This window comes from Macaca mulatta, chromosome 3 (genome assembly GCF_049350105.2).
Source record: "Macaca mulatta isolate MMU2019108-1 chromosome 3, T2T-MMU8v2.0, whole genome shotgun sequence".
NCBI lineage: Eukaryota > Metazoa > Chordata > Mammalia > Primates > Cercopithecidae > Macaca > Macaca mulatta.
This window is the reverse complement of record NC_133408.1, coordinates 35032314-35055226: the sequence shown is the minus strand read 5'-3', so window position 1 is coordinate 35055226 and position 22913 is coordinate 35032314. Positions and strand designations below refer to the sequence as shown.

Here is a 22913-nt window from a genome sequence, read left to right as displayed (position 1 = left end):
CTAGGGAGGCGGAGATGGGAGAATCACCTGAGGCTGCAGTGAGCCAAGATTGCACCACTGCACTCCAGCCTGGGTGACAGAGTGAGACCCTGTCTCAAAAACAAAAACAAAAACCCCAAAACATTGAACAAAAAAGAAGCATGAGGATCCTGGTGCCTGCACACCCTGGTTGACACGTGGTGCTGCTAGCTTCTTAATTTTGGCCACTCTTGTGGGTGTAGTCTCGTCATTCTGAGTGTGTGGTTTTAAAAAACAGCTTTTTATTGAGATATAGTTGATGTAAGGTCAGTTTTTTTTCTTTATGATTTCTGAGTTTTCTTCCGAAAGAAGTGCTTCTCTTTTATATTTTTTAGAACCAATTTAAATTTATGTTTTATGTGCGATAGGGATCTAACTTCTTTTGTTCTAAAAGAAAGATACACTTGCCTTAGAATCTTTTGTTGAGCATTCTATCCCCCCCCTTTTTTTTTATGGAGTTTCACTCTTGTTACCCAGGTTGGAGTGCAGTGGCACCATCTTGGCTCACCACAACCTCCGCCTCCCGGGTTCAAGTGATTCTCCTCTCTCAGCCTCCCAAGGCTGGGATTACAGGCATGCACCACCACGCCCAGCTAATTTTGTATTTTTTTGTAGAAACAGGGTTTCGCCTTGTTGGCTGGGCTGGTCTTGAACTCCTGACCTCATGTGATCCGCCCTCCTTGGCCTCCCAAAAGTGCTGAGATCACAGGCATGAGCCACCGCGCCTGGCTGAGGGTTGGACTTTCTCCGTGTCCTCGCCAGCACTGTGATATGTGACCTTCTGATTCTAGATATCTTAGTGTGTCTGGGAAGTGGCATCTCCTTGTGGGTTTGATTGGCACCTCCCAAGGCTAATGAGGGTGAGCATCTTTTCATGTGCTTATTGGTCACTTTTATATTTTCCTTGGAGAAATGTCTATTCAGACCCTTTGCCGCTGGGCACAGTGACTCACGCCTGTAATCCCAGCTCTTTAGGAGACTGAGGCAGGAGGATCACTTGAAGCCAGAGGTTTGAGACCAGCCTGGGCAACTTAGCAAGATCCTGTCTCTACAGAAAATTAAGAAGTTAGCTAGGCATGGTTACACATGCCTGTAGTCCCAGCTATTCGAGAGGCCGAGGTGGGAGGATTGCTTGAACCCAAGATTTTGAGGCTGCAGTGAGTTCTGATCTCCTGCACTCCAGCCTGGGTGACAGAGCAAGACCCCGTCCCCAAAAAACTAGGAAACAGAAAACCAACAAAACAAACCTTTCACCCACTTGAACCACAATGGTTATTTGTGTCTATTATTGAGTTGCGAGAGTTTTGTTTTTTTTGTTTTTTTTTGTTTTTTTTTTTTTTTTTTTTTGAGACGGAGTCTCGCTCTGTCGCCCAGGCTGGAGTGCAGTGGCCGGATCTCAGCTCACTGCAAGCTCCGCCTCCCGGGTTCACGCCATTCTCCTGCCTCAGCCTCCCCAGTAGCTGGGATTACAGGCGCCCGCCACCTCGCCCGGCTAGTTTTTTTGTATTTTGTAGTAGAGACGGGGTTTCACCGTGTTAGCCAGGATGGTCTCGATCTCCTGACCTCGTGATCCGCCCGTCTCGGCCTCCCAAAGTGCTGGGATTACAGGCTTGAGCCACCGCGCCCGGCCTGAGTTGCGAGAGTTTTTACGAATTCCAGGTACAGTTCTTTTCTCGGACATGCGACTTGCAGGTATTTTCTCCCATTCTGTGGCTTCTCTTCTACTTTCTTGATGATGTCCTTTGAGGCACTGAAGTTTTCAGTTTTGATGAAGACCAGTTGATCTATTTTTCTTTTGTTGCCTGTGCTTTTGATGCCATATCTAAGAAGCGAGCCTCCTGCCTTGACCTCTGAAAGTGCTGGGATTACAGGCGTGAGTCACCACACCCGGCCCACAATAGCGTTTTTTTTTTAAGAGTGGCATAGTATTCCATTATCTTGTTATACCATAATTTATTTAGTGAGGTCCTTACCACACTGTTTAATACTTCAGTTTTTTTTTTTTTTTAAATATGCTTTAATATCTAGTAAAGTGAGTACCTTTTTCTTTTTTTTTTTTTTTGGTAGAGATGGTGTCTCATTATCTTGCCCAGGCTGATCTCAAACTCCTGGGCTCAAGCGATTTTCCCTCCTCAAGCCTCCCAAAGTCCTGATATTACAGGTGTGAGCCACCTTGCCTGGCCGTAAAAACCTCTTTCTTCATTGTTTTTTCAGACAGTGTTCTTGGCCTTCTATTTGTATGAATTTTGGGATCAGCTTTTATATTCCACAAAATTTTTTTTGTGACTTATTGAGGTTGTCTTTTCTGTTATCCAGGGAAGTTTTATGGTTTTCTTTGGAAAGGTCTTGCTTGTTTGTTGTTAGGATTCTTGATACTTTTGAGTCTGTTTCCTCCTCTGGTGTGTCATAATGGTTACTGACAGTGTATTGGGAAGTTATAGATAGTTTGGATGTTGATCGTAGAGCTAACAACGATGCTGAGTTTTCTAATTCTGTTATTTTGTCAATGGATTCTCTTGGATCAGGTTTTTTAAGTAAGTGAAAATGTCTCTAGAGAATGGCAGGTGTATCTCCACTTTGCGCTTACGCCATCTTTGTTTTTCTTCTAGCAACGGCTAGGACTTTTGAGCCAGTGTTGTATGATAGATGTGAGAATCTTTAATATGGCCATATAATTCACATTTTCCACAGCAGAACTACTTTTGTGTTTCTGGCATAACCCAGAAGCCTGGTGTTTTAATATTATTGCTGGGTAAGCGTTGTGCTGTGGTTTTCTTGTTTTGGTCTCAGTTGAATTCTGAAGGAAACCTTGTGTGGCTCTCCGGATGAGAAGATGGGCAGCATGTGACGCCGGCAGCATTCCTATAGCAGCAACGATGAGCTGCTTTTTTGTCTATTTTTGAATAAGCACTGGCCTGTGGTCCCAGCTTCTAGGGGGGCTGAGGTGGGAGGATCCCTTGAGCTCAGCAGGTCAGGGCCAGCCTGGGCAACGTAGCAAGCAAGACCTGGTCTCTAGAAAACAAAACAAAATTAAAAAGGCACGTTGGTGATGGAAGCGGTCCCTAGAGCTGTAGTGATGTCATCGTCCTGCGTGGGCATCGGTGATGGAAGCCGGTCCGTAGAGCTGTAGTGATGTCGTCATCCTGCGTGGAAAAGCCTGCCATGGGCACCGCTGCACTGCGGGCTAATTAGGAGAAGAATAGGGCATCGGTGAGCAACAAGAGGACATTTAACTTGAAATATAAAATTAGGATCTACATCGATGGGAAGTTGAGCCACCGAGAGGTTTGCACTTCTTCCTGAGCTGGGGCCTAGCTTCCCGCCAAAATACCTTGAGATGCCAGAAATAAAAGCGCACATAACACCGGATGCTTCGTTCCCGGGAGACAAGTTCCAGGGAGACAAGTTCGAGAAGAGCCCCAGAGCAGAGCATGGCCTCCTGCCGTCCAGGCCAAGTCCTGGAGCCCCTTTGCCCCTCGAAGGCTGCCATGGCTCAGAGTTTCTGCACTGCTCCTTGCCTGGGAGTCAGACCTGCCACCCACGGGGAGGAATTAAAGGCAGAGATGGTGGCTTGGGAGGAGACGCGCTGTCGGAAAATCAGCTGTCTCAGAGGAGGTAGGGATTCTGTCCTTATAAGTGCTCGGACTGGGACGAGGTGGGTGTTGTAAGGATCGCCTGGGAAGGAGCCCTGTGGGGAGCAAGATGTGAAGTAGGTGACCTCTGAGTCCCTGCCCAGCGCTGCCATCTGATTCCAGCTGTTCTGCTTTCTGTGGGGCGTGGTGACCCTCGAGCACCTCCTGATGCTTACGGAATCTTCTCAGTGTGGGTGGTCGAAGTGGGTCCGTCCCCCTGCCATATGGGTCGCACACCTGCTCCCAACAGGAAGAGCACAGGAGCGGCTGCTCCTGCCCGGGTGGCGTCTTCCGGGAGCGGGCACTCGTGGCTTTCGGGGCATTGGTCGCTGGGGGACGGTGTGAAAACAGAGGACTGAGCAAGCCGGTGCCATCGGGGCGCTCACTCGCACTTCCTCTTAAAGCAAGTTTATGTTTAAAATAACGGTAGATTCATAGTGAATTTTAAAAAAAAAAAGTGTGAGGGGCCTGTGTGGCGTAGCTTCCCCGGGACATCAACGTGGGTGCATCGCACAGAGCTCGCCCAGAATCCACAGGTTGTATGTGTGGGTGTGTGCGTGTGCGTGTGCCCGTCAGCTTTTCCACGTGCATGGCTTTCTGTAACGACCGCTGCGGTGAAGATACAGGAGGCGCCTGCGCTGCGTGGCTCCTGGTCCGCTGCTTGACAGCCTCTCTTTCATCCAAGGAGCAGCGAACGTTTGGGTCTCGTGGATAAAGCTCTGTAAATACGCCTTAGCATACGTTTCCATCGCTCTGGGGTAAGTGCCCAGGGCGTGGCCGTTGAGTTGCGTGGTGCACGCATGTTTAGATGTTTACGAAACCACTGCGCTTCTTCAGAGCAGCTGCGCCGTTCGGCGTCCCCACCGCGAGTGCAGCTGAGGCCGGACCCCGCACCCTCGTCGGCACATGGTGTCATTGCTTTTTCTTTTTAGCCACTTGGATCACAGCGCTCCTATTTGGAAGAGGACAGCCGATTAATGTCCTGAGAATTAGGAGAAGCAGAATTAAAGCTCTTTTGCTTTTCCAAGGCTCGTGATATGTGCTGTTGGCCCGATCGTTGCTGGAAGCTGCTAGGTGCCATGTCCTGGGGGACTTTCCTGGCTTTATATGGGGCCATCCGCGGTGTTCCTGCCTGAGGTGGCCTGTTCGCCCTGTGTGGAGCCCTCCTGTGGTCTCTTTCTCCAGGAGCCTTTTGGGGATAGCTGTCCCAGCCACCTTGCTGGGCATCTCTCAGAGTGAGCAGGTGGAGGCTGGGCCACAGGGCAGGTGGGCTGTTAGCTGGCACTGGGCTCCCAGCCGGCCTCTCTCGTCTCTAAGCTGGGCTTTCGCAGCCTGCTGGTCAGATCTAAACAACTGCCGAGAAACTGGAGGCTCGCCAGCCTTCCTCACTGCCATGGAGATCTGACCATCCTCATTCTGGGCCAAAGAAAACAGGATCCACTTCCCCATATTCCAGAAAAGCCCACTGTTTCCATGTCAATGGAATTTCCATCTAATGTTGTCATTGCTGCTGTGATCAGCCCAGATGTTTGCCAGCGCTGCTGCTTTGTGGTGAACAGAAAATAACTCAGCAAAATGTAATTTTAAAATAGTAATGTGTGTTATTTTTCCTAAGTTATACATGATTCATGTAAAATAAATTAGAAAATGCAAAAAAATTTACAGAAGAAACCAGAAAGACTGATTCTGCCGCCGTGAGACGACACTGCAGTTAACGTCTTGTAGCAGCTGCGTGTGCTGAGTATTTCTGCAGTGGGCGTGTTTGCTTTTCCATCCACAGCGAGTCCTCACTCACTGTCACCCGCCCTGAGGTCCTTGGAAACTGCTTTTTTTTTTTTTTTTTTTTTTTTTTTTTTTTTTTGAGAGGGTCTCCCTCTGTCACCCAGGCTAAAGTGCAGTGGCGTGATCCTGGCTTACTGCAGCCTCAGCCTCCCTGGCTCAAGTGATCCTCCCACCTCAGCCTCCCAAGTAGCTGGGACCACAGTTGTGTGCACCACCATGCCCAGCTAAATTTTGTATTTTTTATAGGGACAGGGTCTTCCTATGTTGCCCAGGCTGGTCTTGAACTCCCAGGCTCAAGCGATCGTCTTGCCTTGGCCTCCCAGAGTGCTGGGATTTCAGGCATGAGCCGCTGCACCTGGCCAGAAACTGACTTTAAGCAAAACGACAAACAGCAGGCCCTTGAATAAAGATTGTTTTGTTCAACACCGTTGTGTTATGCCGTGGATGAGAACAGTAGTTGGTTTCGTTTTTTGTCTTTCCCTTAAAGTCGCACTTCGAGAAAACCTTTGCCATCAAGATGGTTATGTGAGGCCTCGGCTGCAGCAGAGCACCTGCTACCCGACATCCACCCTGGGTGCTGTGATCCAGTAGGACAGGAAACAATGTCAGTTTGTGATTGCTTTATTTATTTTTTTATTTTAAATAGCAAAACATTTTAATCAATCAATTCTAAAAATAACAGAGGCATATTATATCTGGTCCACCTCCTCAAAAGTTTACTGCGGATTAGACAGGCAGACTGCAAAGTAGAGCCAGACATTAAAGGTTTTTTTCTTTTTTTTTTTTTTTTTGAGACGGAGTCTTGCTCTGTTGCCCAGGCTGGAGGGCAGTGGCGCGATCCCAGCTCGCTGCAGCCTCCATCTCCCGGGATCAAGCAGTTCTCTGCCTCAGCCTCCCGAGTAGCTGGGATTACAGGCGTGTGCCATCACACCCGGCGTGATTGCTTTAATTTCAGCTTCTTAGATTACTGTTGATGGTCATTTTCCACGTATATATTAGTCATTTGTTTTTGTTTTGTGAATTGCCTGTGTGTGGTTTTTTGTTTTTATTTTTTTTTTAGCCACTTCTATTGTAATTTATCTTTTCTGTACTGATTTGCAAACACACTTCTTAAACTGAGAGCCCTTTATCTTTCCTTCATGTTTCAAATATTTTTCCAGTTGGGTTGTTTGTGTTTATAGCTTTTGCCCTACACAGATCGCGGCCTCCCACGCCCCACAGCTCTGTGGCCGCACAGGCCCCCCGAGGCCTGTGTCCCAGACTGCTCCCTTGGGATGCGGCCCCACGGTGGATCCCCGACCCCCCGACACCCGCTCCCGCTCTGCCCCACGGGAGCCATGGGAAGACATGGCGGGAGGCGCAGGAAGAGTGCTCAGGCTGCCCGGGCAGCCGTGCCTTCCCTCCAGGGGCCCTTCCCAGCTTCCGTTAGACTTGGAGACCTGGGCCCGGGGGTGCCGGCTGGGGGAGATGGGTGAAGGGTCTTTCGTGGCGGGCTTTTCCTCTCGGAGGCGCACCACGAAGATGGAAGCCCTGCTCGGCATCCTTGTCGTGGGAGGATGTTCCTCCCTGATTTTCACAGTGGATTGTTTAGCTTTTCGTGGTGTTGTGTGTGCTTTTATTTCTGGCATCTCAAGGTATTTTGGCGGGAAGCGAGGTCCTCTGTGTGGGGACCACGTGCCCTTGTTCTGCCAGAGCCGTTCCACAGACTGGGCCCTGACTCCGCTGGGCCAGTTCCCCCGTCTCCTGTGGGCACCCGCTGGCCTCTGTGCTTGGGGCAGATTTGTGTAGCCTCCGTGTCTGGGCGTGGGGGCCGGGAGAAGGTGCTGGCATTGGTGCCCTCCCCTGCTGCCCTCCGGTTCGTTACTGAAGCCCTGGACCTGGCCCAGGCCGGCGAGCGGGTGCTGGCACTGGCATTTGTGGAGAGAGTGGACATAGAGAGTCTGCCTGTGGGGAGGTGAGGACGGAGGTGGTGGCCTGGTAGAGAGACGTCTTTGCTGGCATCTGGACCCAACGTCACCCGTGGCGCCGAGACCAGAGGCACATGGGAATCGGGAAGCTGTTCTGCCCCAGGGCCTGGTGGGCAGGAGGGGCTCCGCCACCCACGGAAGGGTGAGTGGGGAGGGCCTGGTGGGTGGGAGGGGCTCCGCAGCCCACAGAGGGGTGAGTGGGGAGGGCCTGGCAGGCGGGAGGGGCTCCGCTGCCCACGGAGGGGTGAGTGGGGAGGGCCTGGAGGGCGGGAAGGGCTGTGCTGCCCATGGAGGGGTGAGTGGGGTGGGCAAGTCCACCTGTTCCGCGTTCACACCTGCAGACTAAACTCACCGAACCCCAGGGTGTGGAGGGATGGCATGCTGAGCTGCAAGTCAAATGGAGTGTTATACTGTAGACTTTATGAAAATCAGCAGTGAAAGTGTTTTTTATATGCTATTGGGAACCACACAGGAATGGGGGTCCTCTATTAGGAACCACAAAGGAATAGGGGGCCTCGGGGGCACGCTGGATTCTCAAGGTGATCTTCAGGCCTGTAGTTTTCAGCTTGTAGGATTAGGACCACTTGAAGAGGCTTTTTTTTTTTTTATTGGATTAAGGTATTTTAAAATTGTTTAAAACAAATACTTGCTTGTCATAAAAGTTTAGGTAATGAAGATATATAGAACTTCTGTCAATATGATGGATTGGTCAACATGGGAAATGGTCCCTTCTGCCTCAAACATAAAAATACCAGAAGAGACTGGGTGTGGTGGCTCCAAGCAGTTTGGGAGGCTGTGGTGGGTGGATCACCTGAGGTCAGGAGTTTGAGACCAGCCTGGCCAACATGTTGAAACCCTGTCTCTACAAAAAATACAAAAATTAGCTGGGTGTGATGGTGGGCGCCTGTGATCCCAGCTACTCGGGAGGCTGAGGCAGGAGAATCGCTTGAACCCAGGAGGCAAAGGTTGCAGTGAGCCGAGATCGCGCCCACTGCACTCCAGCCTGGGCGACAGAATGAGACTCCGTCTCAAAAAAAAAAAGCCTGGAAGAAACATCACAGCAGAATTTTCTAACATAGCTAATTCAAAAGCAAGTGGTAAAGAAGAGACCGAGCAGCCATACCAGTGAGGGGAGTGGACACTGGATGGCCCCCAGAGGCGTCAAAGCAGGTGTACACGGTAGGGGCGGGTGTGCATTGGTGACACGGAAACTCGGGTGATCTCAGACACTCAAGCAGCAGAGAGTGGAACTAAACTGCCCTCCCAGGCAAGAGCCACTTTTCTTTAAAATGGGAGGTACAAAATCCTCTTAGCTGGCTGAGACACATGGCAGGGAAACTGGGGTGGATAGAAAGCCATCTGCTCAGAATCAGAACCCCAGGCAGATTTGCACTGTCCCTGCCTCACGGGAACCCCCAGTTGACAAGTCAGCACACCTGTGCGTTTGGGCTGTGAGATTCGTGAAGTCCCCAGCAGCTGGATGCAGAGCTGCCCACAGGGCCTGTCAAGGAGAGCAGCCCTCCTCTGCTTCCTCCCGGGGTGCGGGACACAGTCCTCTGCTTCCTCCTGGATTCAGGACACAGTCCTCTGCTTCCTCCCGGGGTTCGGGACACAGTCCTCTGCTTCCTCCCAGGTTCGGGACACAGTCCTCTGCTTCCTCCCGGGGTGTGGGACACAGTCCTCTGCTTCCTCCCGGGGTGTGGGACACAGTCCTCTGCTTCCTCCCGGGTTCGGGGCACAACCCTCCTCTGTTTCCTCCTGGGGTGTGGGACACAGCCCTCCTGTGCTTCCTCCCAGGGTGCGGGACACAGTCCTCCTCTGCTTCCTCCCGGAGTGCGGGACTCCAGTGCGGGAAGGTCTTCCCTGCAGGCCTCTGGTGGGATTCAGGGAAGACCTTGCAGACTGTACATCATAGTGGTACAGTTTTGGGAGATAACCTCTAGTGTTCATAAGATTGTCGGGAAGAGCTCAGAGCTCCATCCAGTAGTTCTGTCTTGTTGACTGAGCTTTTGGTGTGTGCTTTGCAGCCTGTGGGCAGCATGGTGTTGGAAGCAACAGCCGATTCTGTGATTGGGAGACAGAAGCTTCATCTCGTGGTTTCATTCTCTGTAAAGTGGGAAGAAGCCACCAGCTTCCCTGGGTTAAGGAGCAGGAGGCAGTCATGTCTGTTGGTGGTTCCGCAGTCGCTGGCTTCTGTGTAGTGGGTTCTTGGTAAATGGCAGTTTTCTCTCTTTTTTGCAGATGGGACCGTATTTGTTGACCCGTGTGGAGCTGGGTGTCTGTGAGCACATCATGGGCTCTCTCCCGTTCCTAGGTGGGCTGCGGAGTGCCCACTGCGCTTGGGGAGAGTGGGTTACAGACGGGGGTAAGCGGCAGTTTATCTGGGCAGGCGTCGGCCTTGCTCACAGTGCACGCGGACATGCGGCTTCCTCTGTGGCTTTCCTTTCCCCCCTTCTCTTCTCTTCATGGTCCTGCAATGCAGAGCATTGGAGCTTCCTTCCTTCCCAGAGTCGAGTCCGTGTTCCTTCCAGGCAGAGCTGATGCTGCACAGGCAGGCAAGGAGGCTGGTGCTGGCAGAGCTGCGCTTCCCAGTGGCCTGGTGCAGTCCCGGCAGTACCGGTGGCAGGGAGCTGCATTCCTCTGTCCGGCCTGGCCATGCACCACACTTTGGCTTCCTCTTTGTGTGTTCACCTGGCCCAGCTGCCCTTCGCCACTGCAGAAACAGCATGGAGGGAAGGGGGCGGCAGATTCAGACTTGAGGTCAGTTGGTCTTTTGGGAGCTGGGAGCGCAGCCAGGGATTCCCCTCCGGCAGCAACGGCATCTTCTCTGGTTTCTTTTCTCTCCGTGCTCCACACACAGTAACCCTGTCTTGTCTACCTTTGAAATACACCCTGAGCGGGGCCCTTCTTCCCACCCCAGGCCCATCACCCACACCAGGCTGCACCTGTTCTCCCACCTGCCTTCCTGTTTGCTCATGTGGGCCGGGCTCCTCCCGACGTGTCAATCCGTCTCTGTGCTGTCAGCGGACTCCGTGGAAGCTCTCGGCCCCTCCGGCCTGGGTCTGGCCCCTGCCTGCCCCTCCCCGTGTCAATCCCCTCCTGTACCCTCTCCCTGCCATGCTGTCCTGGCCTCTCTTGGTTCTGTCCTTTCCCCCACACGGCACCCAGAACACAGGGACCCTCAGAAGCGCTGGACGGACACATCTCTGGGGCTTCGCTCTGGCTGGGTCTGGATGGCCCTCTGTTGCCCAGACACACACACCCTTGAGTCTGTGCAGGGACCGGGTGGCCGTCTCTGTTGGGGTCTGTGCGGGGACCAGGTGGCCATCTCTGTTGGGGTCTGTGCGGGGACCAGGTGGCCGTCTCTGTTGGGGTCTGTCTGTGCGGGGACCAGGTGGCCGTCTCTGTGGGGTCTGTGCGGGGACCAGGTGGCCGTCTCTGTTGGGATCTGTGCGGGGACCAGGTGGCCGTCTCTGTTGGGGTCTGTGCGGGGACCAGGTGGCCATCTCTGTGGGGTCTGTGCGGGGACCAGGTGGCCGTCTCTGTTGGGGTCTGTGCGGGGACCAGGTGGCCGTCTCTGTTGGGGTCTGTGCGGGGACCAGGTGGCCGTCTCTGTTGGGGTCTGTGCGGGGACCAGGTGGCCGTCTCTGTTGGGGTCTGTGCGGGGACCAGGTGGCCATCTCTGTTGGGCGGGATGGTGGTGCCATCCGCACATGAAGAGGAGCCCCACATGGCTGGCAGAGCCCGACAGCCTGAGAATGCTTGGCCGGGCAGCGTGCGGGACTCGAGGATGGGAGCAGTGAGCAGTGAGAAGTTACTTCCGCAGCATCTGCACAGTGCGTGCCTTGGAAACTCTTTCCATTTCCCATTCGTGTCCTAGATAAACAGCATAGAAATCATACAAGGAAAGGTTTGGCAAGGAAAGCATCTCCCTCTGCCCCTTCACCTCTCCCCTCTCCCCTCCACGTGCTCCTCTCTGTTCCTGTGATATGGATGCGTCTTTCTGACGTGGCCGAACACTTAGCATGGATTCAATTTATACATGGTCTTTTAATATCATTCTTAATTTAATTTTAAAAACAAAGCCTTTTCCTCCTCTTTTTAAAAGTAAAACACACCCATTATGAAAAATACAGAAAACATGGAAACGTTTAGAAAGAGAAATGTTAGCCGGACGTGGTGGTGGGCACCTGTAATCACAGCTACTCGGGAGGCTGAGGCAGAAGAATCGCCTGAACCTGGGAGGCGGAGGTTGCAATGAGCTGAGATCACACCACTGCCCTCCAGCCTGGGAAACAGAGCAAGACCTCATCTCAAAAAATAAATAAATAAAATGAGAAAGATAAATATTTGGTACATTTTCATATGCTTGTAACTTTTTTTCTTAGGTATTTTTAAAAGCATGGCTGGCCTCCTGGTTTTGCACGTAGTGTCATCACAGTAATTTGTGGAGTGAGTAACAACCAGGATCTCACAGTTCATTGATTCCTTTGCTGCTTTTGAGATAACCACAGGCTACCCTGTGAGGCAGCCCCTGTCGTTCTCAGGCATCTGCTCTTAGAGGCTGGGGCGTCACCCTCAGGCTCGGAAGCCTGTTCCACAGCCGGCAGTAGAACCAGGCCGGCACCCTGGGTCTCCTGACTGAAGCTGTTTCCGGGGCTGTTGTCTTCTTGGCGTTGGAAGGGGCATGTCACTTGGTCACCATATTGAAATTGCTGGTCACGGTATACGTTTGGTATTTTAAGCTGAAGTGAGATTTTGTTCCAGAGGTGCCCAGAGCCTGTGGTTTGTCCATGCTCCTACCCCGGCCCTTTTACCCAGGGTTGTAATGCGTCTTCCTTCATGACAACTGTTTTTCTTTTATAAAATTGCGATACATGTTAAGAAAATAGAGAGTGCAAAAGCCTAGGCTTCCTGTCTGTCCCTCTCTTCTGCTGTGATTATCTCCACTTCCTGACTCTTCAAAGGAAGCCTCTGAATTTATTGTTCTCCGTTAAGTGAACTAACCACATTTATTCAAGGAAGCTTATTTCATTATAACATTCACTCATGTTTATAAAGAATATTAGTCACTGGTAAGTGGACAGGGTGCTCCAGAAAGTTCTTCAGTTTTGGGTCTAAAGTACCAGAATGGACAGATGAGGGTGCATATTTGTATAGTCTTTTCAAAATTATTTTTGTAGTGGTATGAGCAGATTTCCCAGGACGGAGCATTCACAGCTGGGAAAACAGTTGTTGCTTTGAAGATGGTTTTCCCAGGCACCCGGCTCACGTCTCCTGCTGTCAGGCGCATAAACAGTGTCTAGTTTAAACTTGCTGCGCTCCTGGCAATTCTGAGTGGCACAGGGTGGCCTTTCCCCGTGAGCTGCGCAGGCCCCTCGGGAGCACAGTTGCACTGACTGGAGAAAGCCTCCGCTTCGATTTGCCCAGCACCGCGGTGGTGACGTGCAGGCGTCAGGGTGTGCGAGCACCTTGGAGCCACCAGCCTGTCAGGTGTCTGAGTTTTCATCTGCTGCTCATAGATGACGTTAATGCATTAAAGATGGGTCTTGCTGTTTCCCAGGCGGGAGTGCAGTCACTATTCACAGGCATGATCATAGCTCACTGCAGCCTCATACCCTCCCGCCTCAGCCTCCCGGGCCACTGCATGCATGGCGGATGATGCTTTTCAAGGCTGGTCAATGAAAGCCAGTGTTGAGGCCCTGGCCTCAGTGCTGACAGTTGGGGTTGGCCCTCTCCAGGGCCTTTATGGCCTGACAGAGCCCTGCCCATGGTTCAGGACTCAGCAGAGCTGCCACCTCAATCCAGGCACTTTGGTCCCGCCTGGCAGTGTGAGATGGTAATCAGATGGGGCCGAAACCTGTGGGTGCCACGGCAGAGCCTGGTGGGTGCCAGCACGGGGCTGGTGCTTGGGTGGCACCGAGACCCCAAAGCACAGAGCCTGTAGTGTGGTGGAAACTTACCCCCTGGGCCAGGGCAGCGCTGCTATGGGCCGTTCAGGCCAGGGTTCCTTCCACCCTTCCTGCTCTCCCCTGCCCCACCGGGTGCTCTCCACACTGCCTGGTCCTTAGGAGCCCACCCCCAAGCTAGTTCCAGGTCGGGCGCCCTCGGCATGCCTGTGTCTCACCGTGAAGTGGGGACAACCGCAGACCCGTCTCAGGGGCCAGAGAGATGCCATGCGACAGTGCGCGGGAGACGGAGCACAGCCCTCTCCTGTGCAGGGTGAGGACTGTCACTGTTTGTTTTGTTTAAATTCTGTCATAAATGAAAGTGTGGTCTGAATTTCTGAAGTCGGGCTTTGTAGCAGGAAGTCTGACTTTGTTAGCAGTTTCATTGGCAAATATCTCCTGATACAGTTGAACTTGGTAAATGGAAATACAAATAAGGGCTAATTCGTGTGGTGACAGCCACCCCAGCCGCAGATATGCCAAGAGGACTTCGTGTCTGTGGGGTATAAGGTCATTTAAGGGCCAATTTGTGCGGTGACAGCCTCCCCAGCCGCAGATATGCCAAAAGGACTGCGCGTTTGTGGGGTGTAAGGTCATTCTCATGACTGTTGTATGAATAGCTGATAGCTGGGGTTTTCCTTAAAGAAACTGAATGACTGTGCCTTCCCGCGTGAGGGTTTTTCTCCAGTAGCCACTTCCACTTTGACGCTTTCACCGGAGAATCTCAGCCCAGGGGATGAAGCTTTCGTCCTTGCCCAGCGTGGACACTTGTCTTTTACCACAGAGTCAGGCATGGAAGGAAGTTTAGTTTGGGTAGCATGTAAGCACCTTTCCCTGTGGCCTGTGGCATTCCGCACCGTTTATGTGTGAACTGGCTGCACCCGCGCCTCCCAGACAGGGCTGCCAGGGAGGAGGGCCCGGGAGACCCCGTCCAGACCCCAGCACGCATGCCACAGAGGTCTGCTGTCAGACATGTGGTGGGCTCCATGTCACAGGTGAGGGGTCAGGGTCTAGACAGAAGCAGGGTGTCTCTTCCTGCTCCCTGGTGTGCCCACCTCCCCGCACGATGTTTCTGTTCAAGCTGCTGCGGGGGGTGGGGCTTTTTCCTCCTGACTGTATTTTGCAGCAAGGAAGAGCTGCTGTCCTTTTTCTTACTGAGGCTCCCGGTTATGTGTCTGATGTCACTGACGCCATGCCTGCTTTCTTTTTTTTTTTTTTTTTTTTTTTTGAGACGGAGTCTAGCTCTGTTGCCCAGGCTGGAGTGCAGTGGCCGGATCTCAGCTCACTGCAAGCCCCGCCTCCCGGGTTCACGCCATTCTCCTGCCTCAGCCTCCCGAGTAGCTGGGAGTACAGGCGCCTGCCACCTCGCCCGGCTAATTTTTTTTGTATTTTAGTAGAGACGGGGTTTCACCGTGTTAGCCAGGATGGTCTCGATCTCCTGAACTCGTGATCCGCCCGTCTCGGCCTCCCAAAGTGCTGGGATTACAGGCTTGAGCCACTGCGCCCGGCCTATGCCTGCTTTCTTGCCCGTGTGCAACTTCCCAATCCCACCACACGTGCTCGCTTCCCAAGGGTGAGGTGGGCATTGTGCCTACGGGCGGCCTACCCTCAGGGAAGAATCACGGGAAGGGGCGCAGGATCGTGGTTCAGTGGGTCACCTGTTCTCCAGGTCGCCCGCTGGGGTCTCTTTCGAGTGCACCTTCCTTTCTCTCCTAAAGCTTTTTAATAAACATCCACTCCTGCCTAGAAAAAAAAAAAAAGTTTTAAAAACAGGTGAATGGAAGGTGGGCATTGTTTGAAACACCCCTTTGGTTTTACTGAAGAAGCAAGACCGTTCCCTGGAGGTGACAGTGACCTGGTGTTGAGCTCCAGCGTGGCCGGAGCTGTGAGCTTCACAGTCGTGGGTGAGCGGAAGAACTCGATTGTGGCTGCAGACGCCGACTTTTCCCTTCTTCTCCCCCTCCTCTTCTTATTGTAAGACACACAGATCAACAGCGGCCCACAGCTTTAGTGGGACCGCGCTGTGGAGAAGGGAACTTCCGCTCGTGCTGGGCTCAGCTCCTCGCTTTTCTCTAGGGCCGTGTGCTGTGCGTGCAGCTCTGAATAATGCGGTTGACTTTGCTTGTGGGTGGACTTTGGATGGAGTTTGTGTTTTGCCATTTTTTGTGTGTGTTTTTCTTTTCTGACTGGTTGCACTTGGCACCGGGCTGTTGCCTGTGGCTCTGGATGGTCAACGTGAGTGGTGCACGTGCTCCAAAGCCAGGTCTGTGGCCAGGGGACACGCTGCCCAGTCCCGGTGGGGAGAGGGCTCTGCTGTGATGACGTCTGTGGGCAAGACCTTCTGCATTTCACACACTGCCAAGGCACTGCAGCTTCTTCCTGGCTCGGCCGCCTTGGCCACTGCCTCTTGAACCAGAGAACAGGGTGAGGGCGACCCCTGCGAGCCAAGACTCAGGAGCGAACCTCGCTTTCTGGAGGCCAAGCAGGGCTTTGTGCTGTGCCCCCAACGTGCAGCTCCTTTCTTGTGATTGCCTGGGGCAGCTGACGTCTGCCCGGGTACCGATGCCGGGAGTTCAGGTGGCCATGGCTGTGCTGAGTGGCCCTTCAGCAGGTGTGCCGTGGACAGGGCCTGGTGCTGGGACTCTCCGGTGGACACGGGACGGTCCACCCCTCAAGGAACCCAGGCTGCCCCATGAAGGCTGATCCCGATGAGAATCAGACAGGAGGCTGAAGGTGGCGAGCTCTAGAGGTTGTCCAGGAACAGCCGCGGGAGGGGCAGGAGCAGGAAGGAAGGGGCTCTGTGTAAGGAGCCGCTCACTGTGTCCTGTTCAGAGGCTCAGTCGGCAGATGCTCGTGTTCCACAGAGCCAGCCCCTGGTCCGATGCTGCATGCAACTGCTTCGAGAGTAGCTGGGCCCCTTCCAGGACTCCCAGCAGCTGACTTCTGGCGGTAAGTTTCAGATGGAGTCCACCCCAGTACCCGGGCTCAGCAGCACCCCAGCTTCTGGGGCCTTTTGTTCTGTGCTCCTCTGGCTTTTTAACCCTTGTTCCCAGGCTCCGTCCTTCTCCCACTGGACAATGGCAGACCTCAGACAGACCGACTGCAGCAGCTGACGTTTCCCAGGAACACATCCTGGGCGTGTGCGGGAGCGGAGTCTGCTGAAGTGTGCGCGCGTACACGCCTGCTCTCGTGGTGCACGTGTCACCTCAGGGGCCGCCAGACACATGACACTGCCGGGCCCATGTGCCTGAAACGGGCGGTGTCCTTCCGAGAGGACCGTGAGCCTCCCTGACGGGCCATGCCTGGGGTGGAAGGGCCTTTGCAGACCCCACCTAGGCCAGGAGCAGGGACTGCCTGGCCCATCCCCCGCGCACTAGGCTCTGTGCCTGCATCTGGGGCCTCCCCTATCTCTGCCCCTCAGCCATTCCCGGGGTACTTGCTGATGGATCGTAGGCACAGCTGTCCTTTCGGGGTGTTGTCTGTGCCTGTGGGTGAGATGGATAAAGTGCTCAGAAAGGGGTTTTTACCATAAGAACCCACAGTGGAGTCCGGGAGCCCGGGAGGCAGAGGGGACAGTGAAGGGCTCTGGCCGGGGACGTTTCACAGACAGCCCCTCCCCCAGCCCCCACTTTGTTTCCGGTAGAGCTGGGTCAGCCGACTCCCCACCTGCCAGAGAGCCAGGAAGGCAGCCAGGAGCGAAGGTCTCCAGCCACGGCTTCTGGAGGGTGCACGGCCCAGGCTCCCCAGCTGACGCCTCTTAGCGAGGTGGAGGCTTTTCCTCCCCAGGCTCAGACAGAAGCTCTGGCCACGGAGATGGGCCGGGTGCCTCCGAACTCAGACCTGTCCCTGGTCTGTGCAGCCTGCGTGTGGCACCCACAGCTGTGGCTTTGCCTGCCTCTGGTGTCCACTCTGTCCCAGAGAATTGGTCACCAGCAAGAAGAGCAACAGCGGCCCGAACAGCGGCACCCAGCCTCTGTCGGCTCCAGTGGGCTGGCAGCAGCCTAAGGAGGCCTGAGAAGAGGCCCCGTGCCAGCACACGACACATGGCGCTCCACTGGGGGCTCATACGGGGCCGGGTGCCGTGGTGGCCAGCTGGATGGGGGAACACACCTTGAAAAAGGCATGTGGCATGTACAGCATTTCCACTCAGCACCCTCCACCTGGCAACCTTCATTTAACCCAGAACATAGGCTCTCCCTCCCATTTGGCCTGCGGTGCACAGAACTGGGATGAGGGCTCAGATGTTCCTCTTAGATGAGAAATGTATTATCCAGTTGTCCATCCTCAGGTTCCATAGCTCGGATCGGAACTCCGAACCCACCCTCAGGTGCGTCTGCTGCACAGCGTCACTGGGGGTGTGCCGTGGCCGAGTTGCCGCTGTCAGGTGCCTCTGCCGCACCGTGGCCTGAATGATGTACCCTTGTCTTCTGGAGTTCTGAGCAAATCGCCCAGTGAAAAGTGTCTGCACATAGCACACAGCAGATGAGACAACCGCTTGTGTCCTCACATGGCCATATCTGTGCGCAGGTCAGGCGGCAACACCCGGGCAGCCTGACCTGGCCCTGGCAACCGAGCTCTGCGGGAGGCGGAGCTGGCATCTCCACCTTATGAGGCAGTCCAGAGTGACTCAGTCAATTCAGCTTTAATTTTGACTAACGTTCTTTTCCTCCATTTTTAATTTAAAAGCACATCCAAAGACACCCCAGATGATGAGTTTCCCACTGTGGAGAAGAAAATAAAGCTTGAGTTACCAGGCAGTGAGTGAGAAGAGAAAACTTTAATTAGAAGCTTTTCAATAAATGTTGGAGGATGGCATCTAGGATTCCAGATGGCAGAAACCCTTCTGCTCCTAGGAAATGTTTTGCAGCTGCTAACGAAGTGTGTGTGGAGGGCTGGGCTGGCGTCCCCGTGGCCAGCCATGGGGCGGCCGTTAGCCAGCACTGCCCAATGGTGGCCTGTGCTTCAGAGGGACAGAATTGGTCTGCAGAGGACAGCAAGCCTCCAAGAAGGGAAGGCCGGCTGCAGGAACACAACCTCGCGCTTGAGTGGTTACTGTGGTCTCAACGGCAGCTTTACTGAGATGTAATTTACGTAGCAGAAATCCACCATTTTGAAGTGTGTACTAGTCACTGACTTGTGCAGCCATCGCCACAATCTAATTCTAGAACGTTTTCTTCACCCCCAAAGAAACCCCATGCGCGTCAGCAGTGGCTCCCCAGCCCCAACTTGTCCCAGTCCCGCAGCTACTTCCCAGCCTTCTGTCCTGTGGACCTGTCTGCCCTGCACGTTTCACGTCGGCGGATGCACGCAGTGGACGTTGTGCTCGTGTCTGCTTTATCTCACTGAGCGTGGCGTTTCCACTCATGTCTGCTCCTTGTGTGTGCTTTATCTCACAGAGCGTAGTGTCTCTACTTGTGTCTGCTCTATCTCACTGAGCGTGGCTTCTCCCCTCGTGTCTACTTTATCTCCCTGACCGTGACTTTATCTCCCTGAGTGTGGCGTTTCCAGGTCCACCGTGCTGTAGCCTGGTCTGCGCTTTGTTCCTTTTCATGGCAGAGTAATATTCTGCTGTTGGATCGACTGATTTTGTTTCTCCATCTATCGGCTCATGGACATCTGGGCTGTTTCCACCTGTTGATTCTCGTGGACGGTGCTGCTGTGGACATTCACAAACAAATGCTTGCTTGGATGCATGTTTCCAGTTCTTTAAGGCTGATCCATAGGCGTGGAGTGGGTAACGTTTGTCGTGTGCGTTTGCTGTGCACCCACCCCACCTGTTGTGTGCATCCTGCCCCCACGGAGACTCTTGGGGGTGACTCGCGCAGTCCTATCTCTTACCTCCACACACTCCAATGTGGGCTTCCTAAGAAGCATGGTTGCCAGTCTCGGGAAATTGGTCATTGAGGCAGCACTTTTATCTCCCCGGGTATTCCACTCTTGTCGACTGACCCTGTAAAATCCTTCACGACACATTTTTCCTTCTGGTAGGGCACCCTGTCTAGGATCCATATTGCGTTGAACTGTTACATCTCCTTCCCTCTTTCTGAGTTTGGGACGGTTGCTTTGCCTTTGTCTTTTATCACATGGGCATTTTTGATGCATGCTGGTTCCCCATCCTCATTTCCTGTTTATCTCACATTCCCTCCCAATTAGACTCAGGCTGTGCGTTCCTAGATTACAGCACGAGATGCACCCTTCTCAGGGTGTTGCATCTGGACCGGCCTCCTTGTTGGCGCTGCCCATGTGATCACCCAGCGAGGGGCTGTCCCGTCTGTGCTATGTGGTGACTTTTCCCCAAGCACTAATGAGCTGTCCATGGGGGACAGGTAGGCTCTGCAGTCCCCTGCACCTCACCGTCCCCCGAGATTTGCCCTCCATTTGTGGCTCTTACCTGCCCCCGTCTCCCTCTCTAAGCCACAGGGTGATGCTTTTCCAACCACTTTACCAGCCAGCGCTTTATTAGAAGTGAGACTCTTTCCATTCATGGATTCATTCGTTTTATTTAAATTATACTAGGTCTGTTTATTGTTGGAGTGGACTTGCGGACTCCTGTTTTTCACGGCCTATCACAGTTGTCTCTTCTTATTCATCATACTGCTCACGCTGTCCCAGCTTTGGTGAGGACATCCTGTGTCCTTTGGGTGTCACCTGACGTGCTCTTGGATCCTTTCTTGCCTCCGTCAGAATCACCTGTCTTAGGCTCATCTTGTCTCTCCCTGCCCTGGCCCAAATCAGCCATTTCTCCTGGAGCCCTGGGCCCTTCTGGAGCGTGGCAGTGTTTGGGGCCAGGCCTGGTGCAGGAGGGCTGCAGAGATGGAGCTTGGAACATGTGAGCGTGTGTCTGTGTGTGTTCAGACACATGTACACACTGTAGACACGTACTCACAAGCACGCTCAGGATGTGCACACACAGACGTGTGCGTGTACTTGCATAGTCTGTGTGCTTCTTCTTACTTTAAATGTCTAGGTTAAGCCTTGTCCTCAGCCCTGGCCCGTTCCCATGGACTCCTCTCGCCTGCTCTGTCTCCCGCCTCTGCCGGGAGAGCCCCAGCTTCAGGAGCCTCCTCACATTGCCTCATTGCCCAGTTTGCGGGGCGTCTAGGATGGCTTAGGAACAGCTTCCCACCCCGCCACAGAAACACCCTCTGAAGAAGGTTTCTTTGTCGTTCTCTCCCCCGCTCCGCCCCCCCAAGACTTCAGGTAATGGGCGCAGGAGCATTAGTGAGCCCACCGCTGCCGCTTCTCACTCAGTGGGAGGTACGGGGCCTGGGAAGGGCCGGTAGGCCGTGTCACTCTCGTGAGGTCAAGAGTCAATTGTTAGGCACAGAGAACGATGAGGTCATGTTCAATGCTAATGCGGGGGTTTTTCCTATGCTTGCAGCTACGTACTTTTGAGCTCTTTATGGAGTTTAAAAAGCACTTATGTATAAGAGAGTTGGGTTACCAGGAAACAATAGAGCAGTTAAGACGCCTTGATTTTATCTCACCATTCGCCTGCCAAAAATAATTACATTTGCCCTGGCTCCCAGGCAAGCGCTGGAGAAGGGCGTGTGTGGCTGGGCCAGAGGCACCCACTGAGTCCCTGCCCGGCCTGTGGGTCTCTGTCCTACAGCTCTCAGCTCTGGGTTATCAAGGTTAGGGACTGCAGGGCCCAGGGTCCAAGGCTGGCTCTACTGTGTGGGGACCTCAGTGTTGGACCTGCCCTTACCACAGCCCCGTGGCTTGGCTGCTGGGTGCCTGTCACGCCTGTGACTGTCCCCAGAGCAGTGCCGCCGCCAGCTTCACAGGTTGAGAGTCTGCTTCTGGCAGCTAGATGACAGCGTGTCAGCTCTGTCCACCCAGAGCCTTGGACAAGTCCCCGGAAGAGACCTGGTGGAGAGGAGTGGCGTAGCAGGGCGGCCTGACACTTCCACGCGCTCACAGTGGTGTCTGGTGAGGGCAGGAAGGAGCAGGGCCCCTGCTGTATCTGCGGCAGGGAGGGAAGGATGCCACAGAGTCAGCACTGTCCCCTGTGGTGGGTTGACGTGGAGGAAAGAGTTGAGCCCCATCCCTAATATATGCCTGGGGCTCTGTTCAGATGCAGTTCCCTCCCAGATTGCCTTAGGGGAGCCCTCCCAGCTGCCATCCCTGCACTTCCTGCACAGCGGGCTTTAGAGGAGGATGGGCTGGTGACCTTGGGTGACTCCTCAATGCCCATGGCCCCCAGCTCTGTATGATTTCTTCATGGCATGGTTTTGCCAGTTAGACGCCAGGGGTTGCCGAGTGCTACAGAGGGGGCAGGACCGTGGGCTTCGAGCCAGGGGAGCGTGGCTGAATTCCCGGCTGTGTCACCCACCAATTAAGGCTTTGAGCAGTGACTGACCCTTCTAGCGCCTCCTTGGCGTGGCAGGGACAGTGCCCATCCTGCGGGGCTGCTGTGAGGGGCAGGGACCAGAGCACGTTCCGTGTGGATCTCCCCACATCAGCTCGTCAGAGCTGGAGGTCAGAAATGCCGGGTCTCTAGTGTGCGTATTTTAAAGCGTCTGCCCTTGGCCCTGTTGAAGCTGTGTGAACAGGACTGTTTTGTGTGGGGAATGCCTGATATGGGGAGTCCACCCCACCTGCTTTCTGGGACTTGGATGGTTTTTCCCCATCAGCAACACTGAAGTCAAAAGGGGCTTCGTTGAAGCATGCGTCTTGTAAAGACAGCGCCCGGGTGTGGGGGGGTTTTGGGGGCTGCTGCCTGGCTGTCCTGAGCATTGAGTGGGGGCATCCCTGGGGAGGAGGGCAAGCCCCGTCCCTGGGGCCTGGAAGGAGCTCCCGAGCACGGCTGTCAGTGTGACGGCTGTAGGCGCTCCTGAGCACGGCTGTCAGTGTGATGGGCTGTGTCCTTTTAGCTGGGGTGACTTGCAGGCTCTGGAGGGGCGGGGCGGGGGGGTGCGCCAGGCCTGAGTCGTGGCCGAAGCCACGCACAGTGTTCTGTAGGACTGTGCCACGCGTGAGCCTGGCTTCTGGGTTGGCCACCCCACAGCAATCTCCACTTCCATGAGACCTGCTGGTGCGTGGGAGCTGCCTTGTTCCCAGGCTTCCCGGCGGGGCATTTATGGGGAAAGCAACCCTAATGGAAGTGGGCACAGAGGCTGCTCCTATAGGCCACGGTCTGGGCCAAGCACTGTTCTCCTGAGGAGCCCGGCACCATGGTGCTGGGGTTATGGAGAATACAGGCCCCACCTACCTGAGAGACCCAGGCTGCGCACAGCCACCGACACAGCCTCGTGTCCCACAGACGGGAGGGGAGGGAGTTTCCTGGGTTCACTGTGGCTGCGTTCAGTCTTTGTTGTGCCGCATCCGTTTACCACCTGCTCTTTGTAGATGTTTTCTTTAATTGGCCTTTTCCTTTCATATGTTTGCAAATCAAACTTTATGTTACCACAAATAAAAAACAGTATCACAGCTTTAAACAGAACAGAATTGCAAACACAAGAAAAGTGAAGGGGTAGTGCAGGCAGCTCGTTCCCTTCGCCCATGCATCCCGGCTCCCTGCATGGGTTTCTGTGAAGAGAGGGCCGCAGGCACTGGTGCAGGTG

At 54.0% G+C, this 22913-nt stretch overlaps 1 protein-coding gene across 1 annotated transcript in view; it reads left to right on the top strand.

Moving 5' to 3' along the window:
• Positions 1-22913, top strand: part of C3H7orf50 (chromosome 3 C7orf50 homolog) — a 125790-nt gene that overhangs the window by 16346 nt on the left and 86531 nt on the right.